This window comes from Nycticebus coucang, chromosome 10 (genome assembly GCF_027406575.1).
Source record: "Nycticebus coucang isolate mNycCou1 chromosome 10, mNycCou1.pri, whole genome shotgun sequence".
NCBI classification, from domain to species: domain Eukaryota; kingdom Metazoa; phylum Chordata; class Mammalia; order Primates; family Lorisidae; genus Nycticebus; species Nycticebus coucang.
The window spans coordinates 104,815,937-104,828,430 of record NC_069789.1 but is presented as its reverse complement, the minus strand read 5'-3'; the positions used below and the strand labels follow the sequence as shown (position 1 = coordinate 104,828,430).

Here is a 12,494-nt window from a genome sequence, read left to right as displayed (position 1 = left end):
TCCTGAATGAGATCACACCATGTCATATCACTGTTTCCTGAGCAGAGAGATAGGAGATTCTGAAATAGGTCTGGGATCAGATGCTTGAGACAGCGGCTGGGGGAAGCAGGAAGGGGCTCTAAGAAGTCATTTTTCTTCTCCTGCCTCAGATGGTTTTCCCACCATCACAGACCATCAGCGTCTCCTGTCCCCTTCTCTCTGAGTATGTAACCTTCACAGGTTGTACTAATCATCCAAGATTTGTTAGACTCTGCTGGGAACTGAGACAGGAACATGTAATTTTTGTTTTTTTTTCTTGAGACAGAGTCTCTCTTTATTGCCCAGGCTTGAGTACTGTGGCCTTACACTACTAGTTCACAGCAACCTCAAACTCTTGGGCACAACAGGCGCCCTCTACAATGCCTGGTTAGTTTTTCTATTGTAGTAGAGATGGGGTCTCACTCTTGCTTAGGCTGGTCTCGACCTCCTGAGGTCAAGGGGTCCTCCTGCCTTGGCCTCCCAGTGTTCTAAGATTACAGGCATGAGCCACTGTGCTTGGCCAGGAACATGTAATATTTTATATTTTTTTAATTTTTTTTTTGAGGCAGAATCTCACTATGTCGCCCCTGGTAGAGGGCCGTCACGTCACAGTTCACAGCAACCTTAGACTCATGGGCTTAACCGATTCTCTTGCCTCAGCCCCCAAGTAACTGGGACTACAGGCATCCACCACAATGCCCAGCTATTTTTTTGTTGCAGTTGTCATTGTTCAGCAGGCCCGGGCCAGGTTCGAACCCACCTTCCTTGCTGGTGCCCTAACCACTGAGCTATGAGCACTGAGCCACTAGCCACTTTCATAAGCCACATGACCTTGGGAACTTGCTTAACACTTTTGAGCCTCAGAATCATCTGTAAAATGAGAATGATATTACCTACATTGTAAGGATATTAAGAGACTGGATGATAATATACACAATGCAACTAACATTGCTCTTGGTACATATTAAGTGTTCAATAAATAATATTATTGTTCTCGTTGTTATTTAGAGGCAAAGAGAAGGCAGGACATATTGAAACAGAGAGTTAAGGGCGGCGCCTGTGGCTCAGTCGGTAAGGCGCTGGCCCCATATACCGAGGGTGGCAGGTTCAAACCCGCAAACCCGGCCCCGGCTGAACTACAACCAAAAAAAATAGCTGGACATTGTGGTGGGCGCCTGTAGTCCCAGCTACTCGGGAGGCTGAAGCAAGAGAATCACTTAAGCCCAGGAGTTGGAGGTTGCTGTGAGCTGTGTGATGCCATGGCACTCTACCGAGGGCCATAAAGTGAGACTCTGTCTCTACAAAAAAAAAAAAAAAAGAAAAAGAAACAGTTAGAGAAAGGTCCAAGACCAAAGCAGAAACAGGCATTATATGATGGTGATTGTTGTTTTATCTTAAAAAGAGAGAATAATTAATCCATAGATTGACACTAATACAACTGTGATGGGAGCTATTATCATAAACAAATTCTGACAGAGAAGCATGTATGTAATGAGAACCAAAAAGGAAATAAGAAATATATTTTTGAGGGAGGGTAATTGATGGGACCACACCAATGGTGCATCTTACAAGGGTACATGTGAAACTTACTAAATGTAGAATATAAATGTCTTAACACAATAACTAAGAAAATGCCATGAAGGCTAACCAGTGTGATGAAAATATTTCAACCTTGGGCGGCGCCTGTGGCTCAGTGAGTAGGGCGCCAGCCCCATATGCCGAGGGTGTCGGGTTCAAACCCAGCCCCGGGCAAACTGCAACAAAAAAATAGCCGGGTGTTGTGGCGGGCGCCTGTAGTCCCAGCTACTCGGGAGGCTGAGGCAAGAGAATCTCGTAAGCCCAAGAGTTAGAGGTTGCTGTGAGCCGTGTGACACCAGGGCACTCTACCAGAGGGCGGTACAGTGAGATTCTGTCTCTACAAAAAAAAAAAAAAGAAAATATTTCAACCTGTATATAAAACCAGCACATTGTACCCCATGACTGCATTAATGTACACAGCTATGATTTAATAAAAAGAAAAAAAAAAGAAATATCTTTTGGCCGGGCAGAGTGACTGACATCTGTAATCCTACCACTCTGGGAGGCTAAGGAAGTATTGCTTGAGCCTAGGAGTCTGAGGTTGCTGTGAGTTAGGCTGACACCATTGCACTCTTGCCAGGGTGACAGTGAGACTCTGTCACAAACAAACAAACAAACAAGCAAACATACAAATGAAAGAAATAGTTTTCTGTCTTTTGGGACCCTGATGAGCTCTTGACAGCCTTATCTCTTTGAAGAGAAGAAGGGGATAGAATGGCCTCTAGTAATTTAGAGGTGGGGTTGGCAAACTATAGCCTATGGGCCAAATCTGTCCTCCTGCTATCTGTTTCTTTTTTTTCTGTTTTTGTTTGTTTGTTTGTTTGTTTTGAGATAAGGTTTTGTTCTATTAGCTAGGCTGGAGTGCAGCAGCTCAGCTGTATCTTATTGTAACCTCTCAATTCTAGGCTTAGGTGACCCTGCTGTCTCAACTGGATGATAGTCATGTGCCACTATGCTTGGCTAAGTTTTTTTTTTTTTTGCAGTTTTTGGCCAGGGCTGGGTTTGAACCCACCACCCTCCGTATATGGGACTGGCGCCCTACTCCTTGAGCCATAAGCGCGGCCCTATGCTTGACTAATTTTATTATTATTTTTTTAGAGAGGGCCTTTTTCTTTTTCTTTCCTTTCTTTCTTTCTTTCTTTTCTTTTTTAGACAGAGTCTCACTTTGTTACCCTTGATAGAGTGCAGTGGCGTCATAGCTCATAGCAACCTCTGGGACTACAGGCACCTACTACAACACTCGGCTATTTTTTTTTTTAGAGATGAGGTCTCGCTGTAGCTCGAGCGGGTCTCGAACCTATGAGTTCAGGCAATCCACACACCTCAGCCTCCCAAGTATCTTTTTTCATTATTATTTTTATTTTTAAGGGATGAGGGAGAAAGAAAGAAAGAGAGGGAGGGAGGGAAGGAAGGAAAGAGGGAAGGGAGGAAGGAAAGAAGGAAAAGATGAGACAGGATCTTGCTGTGTTGCTCAGACTAGTCTTGAATTCCTGGCCTCAAGTGAGATTACAGGCTTGAGCCACTGCCCTTGGGCCTGTCATGCTATTTTTTTTTTTTTTTTTTTTTTTCAGAGACAGAGTCTTACTTTGTTGCCCTCGGTAGAGTGCCGTGGCCTCACACAGCTCATAGCAACCTCAAACTGCTGGGCTTAAGCAATTCTCTTGCCTCAGCCTCCCCAGTAGCTGGGACTACAGGCACCTGCCACAACACCCGGCTATTTTTTTGTTGCAGTTTGGCTGGGGCCAGGTTTGAACACACCACCCTCGGTATATGGGGCCGGTGCCCTACTCACTGAGCCACGGGTGCTGTCGTTTTTGTTTTAATGGTTGAAAAGAAAATACTTTGGGGCGGCGCCTGTGGCTCAGTGAGTAGGGCGCCGGCCCCATATGCCGAAGGGTGGCGGGTTCAAACCCAGCCCCGGCCAAACTGCAACAAAAAAAAATAGCCGGGTGCTGTGGCGGGCACCTGTAGTCCCAGCTACTCGGGAGGCTGAGGCAAGAGAATCGCTTAAGCCCAGGTGCTGGAGGTTGCTGTGAGCTGTGTGATGCCACGGCACTCTACCAAGGGCCATAAAGTGAGACTCTGTCTCTACAAAAAAAAAAAAAAAAGAAAAGAAAATACTTTGAAACACAAAAACATTATATGAAATTCAAATTTCAGTGCCCATAAATACAATTTTGGGGGGAACACAGAGATCCTTATTCATTTACATACTTGTCTATGGATGTTTTTACATAATGACAGCAAAGTTGGTGGCTGCAACAGAGACTGCATGGCCCAGAAAGTCTAAAACATTTATTATGTAGGTCTTCACAGAAAGAGTTTGCAGACTTGATCTGGCCAGAAACTAGGTCTCAAAATCTCAGGGAGGAGGAGAAAAGAGATCAAAGAGGGGCATTAAGGTGCACTGTGCAGGAGCCAGGCACTCTGCAGCAAGTTTGAGGGAGGAGACACTGAGACCCACCATACCCATCTCCTAAATGTCATCTGCAGCTTACAGGAGGAGAGTGATCCTCACACCATTTCTTTTTTGTTTTGTAGAGACAGAGTTTCACTTTATTGCCCTCAGTAGAGTGCCGTGGCATCACACAGCTCACGCAACCTCCAACTCCTTGGGCTTAGGCAATTCTCCTGCCTCAGCCTCCCGAGTAGCTGGGACTACAGACGCCCGCCACAAGGCCCGGCTATTTTTTTGTTGCAGTTTGGCCGGGGCTGGGTTTGAACCCACCACCCTCGGCATATGGGGCCGGCGCCCTGCTCACTGAGCCACAGGCGCCGCCCCTCACGACCATTTCTTTTTTTTTTTTTTTGTAGAGACGGAGTCTCAGTGTACCGCCCTCGGTAGAGTGCCGTGGCGTCACACGGCTCACAGCAACCTCTAACTCTTGGGCTTACGCGATTCTCTTGCCTCAACCTCCCGAGCAGCTGGGACTACAGGCGCCCGCCACAACGCCCGGCTATTTTTTTGTTGCAGTTTGCCTGGGGCTGGGTTTGAACCCGCCACCCTCGGCATATGGGGCCGGCGCCCTGCTCACTGAGCCACAGGCGCCGCCCCTCACAACCATTTCTTAAAATAGGCATCATTGTCTTTACTTTACATGTGAAGAAACAGGCAGGACAGAGAACTTAAGTAATTTGCTGGAGGTCACAGGGTAACAGAAGGTAGAGAGGAGCTTCAAAGTGACCTGTCACACTATGGAGCCTGAGCTCTTCTCTGAAATCAGAAAGTAAGCTCCCAAAGACAGCAAGAGGCTAACTTTGTGGGAAATCTGACAACACTGTTATTCAGCCCTCCTTGCCTCCACCTCCCTGACCGAAGAAATGAAGCAGCTTCCTTGGGCAGTGCCTGTGGCTCAAGGAGTAGGGCACTGGCCCCATATACCAGGGGTGGTGGGTTCCACAGCCCTGGCCAAAAACTGCAAAAAAAAAAAAAAGCAGCTTCCAAAAAAAAAAAATTACATGGGGGTTCCAAAGAAGTTAGATTTGTCCTTTCTACTCCCTTTATTGCCTTAGAAGTCTGAATGAGCGGGTGGGGCCAGCAAATACTGGGGCAGGGACTGCTGACAGCCATGCTCAGGGACTGGGGTACCTGGGCAGCTCCTAGGCAGTCTGGGAGGCTTCCTGAGTTTGGCTGTGGGGCCCTAAATCTACCGAGGTGGGCAATAATGGAGATGACACAAAAGAACCAGATAATAAAGACAGAAGTGGGAAGGGCCAGATGACAGTCTGCTGGCCTCCCCTTCCTATCTCCTGACACTGGGGAACAGGGTCACAGGAATCCCTTTGATGGTTCAAAATTTAACCTACTTCTTCTCCCATGGAAAGTAAACCATTAATCCAGTGCCACGCAAAGAAGGCTAATTCAAGTACTGTCAGTCTCAGACAGAGAAGGCCCCAATAACCACAGCCCCTGCTCAGTCTGCTCCCTGGACACCCCTTTCTATGCAGGAGCACCCACATCTCTAATACTGCCCTGCTTCGCATCAGCCATACTTGGCTGAACATGGCACCCTGAAACTCACTCTCTTTCCCTGACTTCCCTGTCAACTGCCAGAGAGCAGTACCACAATTCCAAAAAGGAAAAGGAAGATAAAGGACAGAGGACTCATTTATTCAGCAAACATTCCTTTAGCGCCTATTCAGTGACAAGAACAGTACACTCCTTCTGAGGTGTTACTGTCTCCTAGTGGGGCATGGGTCAGGATGGGCAGAAGCCCTCAGCTTTCCCATCAGCTTCTGGGCTGACTCCTGAGAGGCATCCACTTCCCTCCAGGGACCATGGGCAGAGGTACCAATTTTATCGACAGTACTTAGTTCTGGAAGTTCTGGGAAGACTATCAAGCATCCCCAGCACCCTAATCTAGCCACAACCCTCTCTGCTCTGCAGCCATGGACCCCTTGTACACCTAGACCAGCTCTGCAGTCCCCACCTCCTAGGTGTACTGGGCTCCACAGTCAGGGATTTTGCTGCTTTGTTCTTCCAACTGCAATCACCTGTTTTTTTTAATTAGTTGGCACACTGAATTTAGCGATCCTGCCCCTTTCCTCTTCACTGGGATTGTAACTGTATGCTTATTCTACCAGGGACTGGAGGCCCAGACTAGTCCATTATCTGTGGGGGACAGGGAACAAAAGGTGCATGACAACCAGTCCTCTTCTTCCTCCAGCCAGTGTCTTGGCATGAGTTCTGGGTGTTATGCCAGAGGGTGGGGCAAGAGAGGGGCTGAGGTTTAGAGGGACACACCTAAGAAGACTTTGGCCACTGTGGCCCAGGGAATTAACCCATTGGATCCCAGGGAATAGCTAAAAATAGTTGGGGGGAGCAGGGAACCCCTAATCTGATGGATGGGGTAATCCAAACTCTGAAAGTCCTTGGCTCTCAGGTATGAATTGGTACCCCTTTAAATCTCACAATTAATCCTTTAGAATAAGAGAAACAATGTTAGGCATAAGAGAAAGGAGATCTTGGGTGAATTAGTATGTCAAGATTTTATTTATTTATTTGTTTTTTTTTTTGAGACAGAGCCTCAAGCTATCACCCTGGGTAGAGTGCTGTGACGTCACAGCTCATAGCAACCTCAAACTCCCAGGCTTAAGTGATTCTCTTGTCTCAGCCTCCCAAGTAGCTGGGACTATAGGCGTCTGCCACAACGCCTGGCTATTTTTTGGTTGTAGTTGTCATGGTTGTTTGGCAGGCCTGGGCCAGATTTGAACCTGCCAGCTCTGGTGTATGTGGCTGGCACCTTAGCCGCTTGAGCTACAGGCGCCACCTTTCTTTCTTTTTTTTTTTTTTTTAAAGTGGAGTCAAGTTGTATCATCTGGACTAGAGTACCTCAAAAATTTATAGACATGGGCAGTGCCCATAGCTCAGTGGGTAGGGTGCCGGCCACATGCACCAGGGCTGGTGGGTTCGAACCAGCTTGGGCCTGCTAAAACAAAACAAAACAAAACAAAAGAAAAAAAAATATGGCTGGCATTGTGGCAGGTGCCTGTAGTCCCAGCTACTTGGGAGGCTGAGGCATGAGAATCACTCGAGCCCAAGAGTTTGAGGTTGCTATGAGCTGTGACACCACGGCACTCTACTGAGGGTGACAAAGTGAGACTCTGTCTCAATACAAATAAATAAACAAATAAAATCTATAGACAGACTTAGCTGAAATAGTTGGCTTTAGGATTAAGCCCTCTTTTTTTTCTTTTTTTTTTCTTTTTTCAGACAGAGTCTCCCTCTGTTGCCTGGGCTAAAGTGCTGTGGCCTCAGCTTAGCTCATAGCAACCTCAAAATCTTGGGCTCAAGCAATTTTCCTGCCTCAGCCTCCCAAGTAGCTGGGATAACAGGCGTCCATCATCATGGCCTGCTAATTATTTCTATTTTTAGTAGAGATGGGGTCTGGCTCTTGCTCAGGCCAATCTTATTGGGATCACAGACATGAGCCACTGCACTCAGCCGATGTCAAGGTTTTAAGAACCCAGACTCATTCTTGGTGCCTATATATCCTGAGGAAGAAAAAAATCAAAAGACAACACAATGGACTTTGGTGTCAGATGAACTTGAGTCTGAACTTCAGTCTATAATTTACCTCTTAAGTAACATGCGTTAGTTATTCTAGTTTTCTAAACCTTATCTTTTTTTTTTTTTTTTGGCCGGGGCTGGGTTTGAACCCGCCACCTCCAGCATGTGGGACCGGCACCCTACTCCTTGAGCCACAGGTGCCGCCCAACTAAACCTTATCTTTAATATAAGGATTATAGTATGTCAGCACCATAGGATTGTGGGGTTAAGAAAGAACACATTAACAGGGTTTAGCATCATTAACAAGTTGTGTTAATTAACTTTGGTCATTATTGTGACCAACACGCACTTGCCTATGTACACACACACTCTCACACACACGGCTGGTTGGAAGAAACTCTGAATTTTTCTTCTATTTCCTGGGGTGCTGAGAGGTTCCTGGAGATCTCTACTTCTGGGGAATCCCCATTCACAGGGTAAGGACCTAGGAAAGGGAAGAGGGAAACTCACCAGCCCTGGGAAATATCCCAAAGATAGGTGACCTGTTCCTCCCCTCAGCTGGAGACTTCAGTGCAGGAAAACGTCCTGCTTCAGGTGGTCCCTGTAAGAGTCCAGTCCAGCACCTCCTTGGGGTCTTCTCTCCTGGTCCTTTCAAGGGAACTGATCATGGTCCAGAAGTTTGTACAGGGGACAAGGGGGACTCATTCCAGTCCAGACCAGCTGCCTCTTGAACTCCTATAGCCCTTCCTTCCCCGCCCTACTTCAAACACCCCAGACAGTGCTGTGCCCAGGCCTTTAACCCCTTCAGTGCCACTACTAATCCTGAGGACTCTTGGGTCCCTCTGTCCTCAGCATTCCCTGAACAAAAGGTGGCCGCAGATTCAGGCTCATGTGGAAACAGGTGCAAGAAGCCAAGCTGGAGTCACCCTGAAAGGAGAGTTTGTGGGAACCTAACATCCCAGGGAACTTATATCCTCCCTCCAAACAGGACAGGAAGAAGCTAAGGAGTGGAGAAAGAGGACATCTCAGGGAAAGAGCCCACAGCTGGAAACCTAGTTAACAGCAGGGTCCTCATGGGGTCAGCAAAGTCCCTTGCCCTTTCTCAAATTTGGCTTCAGAACTGCTATGGGTTCCTTTAAGAGGCAGGTTACAGCAGCAGAGGAAGAAAGATTATATTTTTTTGTAATCAAAAGGGAGGAGCTACAAGGGCAGCTGCATCTGAGGAGGGCCCTCTCTAGCCAACAGGAGGAGGGTGACTAAGCAACGCAGCACACACAGGCCTCACAGCTTGTTGTGGATACCAGGCAGCAGGGTATTCGACCAGCCCCCACCTTCTTTGATAAGAACTTTTCAAGGGGGCTGACTCACGCTCACTGCTTCCATTGGGGCAGGGAACAGCTTGGACAGACATTGGACTTCCTGTGAGGTAATGGGGAGCCCTCTGCTCCCCCTGAGGTCCAGCAGAAAGGGCTTGTTGGCATTGGAAGATGGTGGATAGCTCTGACAACTTGCTAGTAATGGGGCCGTGGAGGAGTTACCTATTAGCCTCATCCCCTCCCCTCTAAAATTGGGGTGTTAAGTGAGATTTGTGCATATGGTGGACCATAGGTGATGCTGGGGCCACACTGGTTAATAAACTTGCCAGTTGCCACTCGCTGGTAACTTTGGATAAGCCACATCACCTTGCCTTTCCTTATCTGTTAAATGAAAGGATTGAATGGGATGAGCTATGGTCTATTCTTGCTCTAAAATTTGTTGTCTGGGTGAGAGGAGGAGGCAGCTGCTGCCAGGTATACAACTGTGTCCCCTTCCCTACCTGGCTGGGTCCCAAACCACACGATGAGGAAGTGACAGTGGCTATTTCTTGCTTCATATGAATACAGTGGAGATGCCTGCCCTGTCTTACTGTGAGGAGTCCTCAGAATTCCTCTAATGAGGCAATCTCGGGATTGTTGGGATTCAGAATGTGTTCCTGGAAGGGAGTGATTTGCCTGAGGTCATGCGGGCGGTGAGGCTGTGCTGGGCTGGCTAGCACTCCACCTCTGCCATTACTGCTTCTCCCACCTGATCTGCTGGCTCAAGGAATGTAGACTGGACAACTGCCCAGCCTTTTGCTGGATCACTCCATGACTTTCAGCTTTGTGGAAATTCTTATACTCACTTCCCATTTACTTGCTTCAAAAAGAGTGTCAAAACCCAGGATGGAAAGGGAATGAAAATCAAGGCCGCTATCTCCTTCTGGTACCAGGGCTGGGAGTGTGAGTGAGCAGATGCCAGCTGAAAGTCTGGATGACCAGGGAGGCTAGAGGGCTGGTCCCCAGTGGGCGGGGCGAACTGGAACATGTTGGTGGCCAGCTTACTGTCTGTATATTTTTAGGGTGGAGCTGTGGTTTGGGTGTCCACCTTGCAGGAAGGATAAGGAGTCAGTGACCACTTTCTCTCACCCTTCACAGGTCCACACCTCCCTCTTTCATTTAGAGTGGAGGAGTGCAGTCTGCCACTCCCCCTCCTGTTAAATGATCTCAAGTTAAGAGGGCTCAATCCTAGGCAGGGGCCAGTGGCTCACCCCTGTAATCCCAACACTCTGGGAGGCCAAGGCGAGTGGATTGCTTGAGCTCAGGAATTTGAGATCAGCCTGGCAAGAATGAGACCCCATCTCTACTAAAAATAGAAAAACTAGTTAGACATTGTTGTGGGTACCTGTAATCCCAGCTTCCCGGGAGGCCGAGGCAGAAGGATCACTTGAACCCAGGAGTCTGAAGTTGCTGTGTGCTTATGATGCCACAGCACTGTAGCCTGGGCAACAGATGGAGACTGTCTTTAAAAAAAAAAAAAGACTTCCAGCTAAGTCTGTTTATAGAATTTAGGAGCTCTGGGCGGCACCTGTGGCTCAAGGAGTAGGGCGCCGGTCCCATATGCCGCAGGTGGCGGGTTCAAACCTAGCTCCGGCCAAAAAAAAAAAAAAAAAAAAAAAGAATTTAGGAGCTCTTACCTTCTCCAATACTGCTACTTAAGAGAGATTTGGGTTCCATCCTTACTCCAAAGAAGTTGATCTCTTGAAAGATGAAGTGTCTGGCTTTAGCCTTTTCTCAGGGTGCCTGGGATACCACCTGCCTTCACGATGCTTCTCTTTCCATCTGTTATCAGGCCTGGGTTTCCCTGCTAGTAGCTCCTTCCCCATAACAAAAGTCAGGACAGAAGTGCCCAGTTGTGTAAGGAAAGGTAAAGACTCCCCCAGCTTCTGGGAAAGAAACACCTCCCAGAGTTCAGACTGAGGAAGAAATCTCTTATACAGACAGTCCCCAATTTTTGATGGTTTGACTTAGGATTTTTCAACTTTTTGATGTACAAAGATGACACACATTCAATAGAAACCATATTTCAAGTATCTATATATCCCTTCTGGTTTTTACTTTCAGTACAGTATTCAATAAATTACATGACATGTTCAACACTTTATTATAAAATACTTGTTTTAAATAATTTTACCCAATTATAACCTAATGTTAAGTGTTCTGAGCACATTTAAGGTAAGCTAGGCTCTGCTATGATGCTTGGTAGGTTAAGTATATTAAAATGAATTTTCTTTTCTTTTTTTTTTTTTTTGGTTTTTGACCGGGGCTGGGTTTGAACCCGCCACCTCTGGCATATGGGACCAGCGCCCTACTCCTTGAGCCACAGGCGCCGCCCTAAAATGAATTTTCAACTTATTATTTTTTGCAGTTTTTGGCCAGGGCTGGGTTTGAACCCGCCACCTCTGGTATATGGGGCCAGCACCTTACTCCTTGAGCCACAGGTTGCTGCCACCTTCAACTCATTTTTAATTGACAGCGAGGTTACATCCTGATGCATTATTTATATCATATAAACATATTAGAATATAACTTCATCGTAAGTCAAGGAGAATCTGTATTATCTCCTAGACTTATGAAGTTTATCCTATCCTCTAAATCAGAACCCCTCCTCCTACAGTTAACAGATTAGACTTTCAGTGGAGACTATACAGATGGAACAGTGTGTTCCTCTTCCAGATTTCATAGTCCCAGAGAACAAGATGACATGTATCGAACTAGTTCCCTTTCCCATCCCTATGCTTGTCCTCAACCCCAGGCCTCGGACCCTCCACCCTGTTCTCCCTGTTCTTCTGAGCAAGTCCCAGGTTCCCACCAGGAACACAACACAAGCAAATAAATTTATCCTCCTTGCCTCTGACCTGGCCAGTCCTGGGGTGTCCAAGCTGTAGTCCCTGAAAGAGAGATGTGAGCTGGTGGAGGGCTGCTCCACTCGGAGCCTCCCTCTGTCTCCATGTCCTTTTCATCCCCTGGGCCCAGAGGCTCCAACTGCCTCTTGGAAGGAAAGGTTAAACCAGTTGAGCAGGGGAGCTGGGGGAGCAGAATCTAAAGAGGGAAACTTGTGGCAGGAACAAAGGCGGTGTTTGTTGGGTTTCCCTGCTGCCAGGGAGGCTGTTCTCGGACCACGGCATTCCTGGGTTGGACACAGTCAGCTCAGATTGGCTTCTCCCCTCTGCTGCAGCACCAAGTCAATGCCTCCCTATAGGCCATGCTTAGGGTCCAATTTGGTGGGGGGGAGGGTCCAGGCACTTCGTCCTGGCCTGGGCTCAAAGCAGTGTTTTTAAAAGTAAACTCAAGCTCAAGAAAAGGTAGTCCTGTTTTGAGACAGGGTCTTACTTTTGCTCAGGCTGGAGGGCATCATCATAGCTCACTTCAACCTCAAACTCCTAGATCTAATGATCCTCCTGCCTCAGCCTCCCAAGTACCTGGGACCACAGGCATGAACACTTGGCTAATTTTTTAAGGTTTTGGACAGACAAGGTCTTATTATTGCCCAGGCTGGTCTCCAACTCCTGGCTTCAAGTGATCTTCCTATA

General features: G+C 47.4%; 1 protein-coding gene across 4 annotated transcripts in view; it reads right to left on the bottom strand.

The window, feature by feature from the left end:
• Positions 1-8,333, bottom strand: part of ARHGEF2 (Rho/Rac guanine nucleotide exchange factor 2) — a 77,813-nt gene extending 69,480 nt beyond the window's left edge. For all 4 annotated transcript variants that reach the window (XM_053604596.1, XM_053604593.1, XM_053604594.1 and 1 more), the window contains exon 1: positions 8,117-8,333. The gene's annotated coding sequence lies outside the window, so the exon portion shown is untranslated. The remainder of the gene's footprint in view (positions 1-8,116) is intronic.
• Between the last annotated feature and the right edge of the window lie 4,161 nt (positions 8,334-12,494).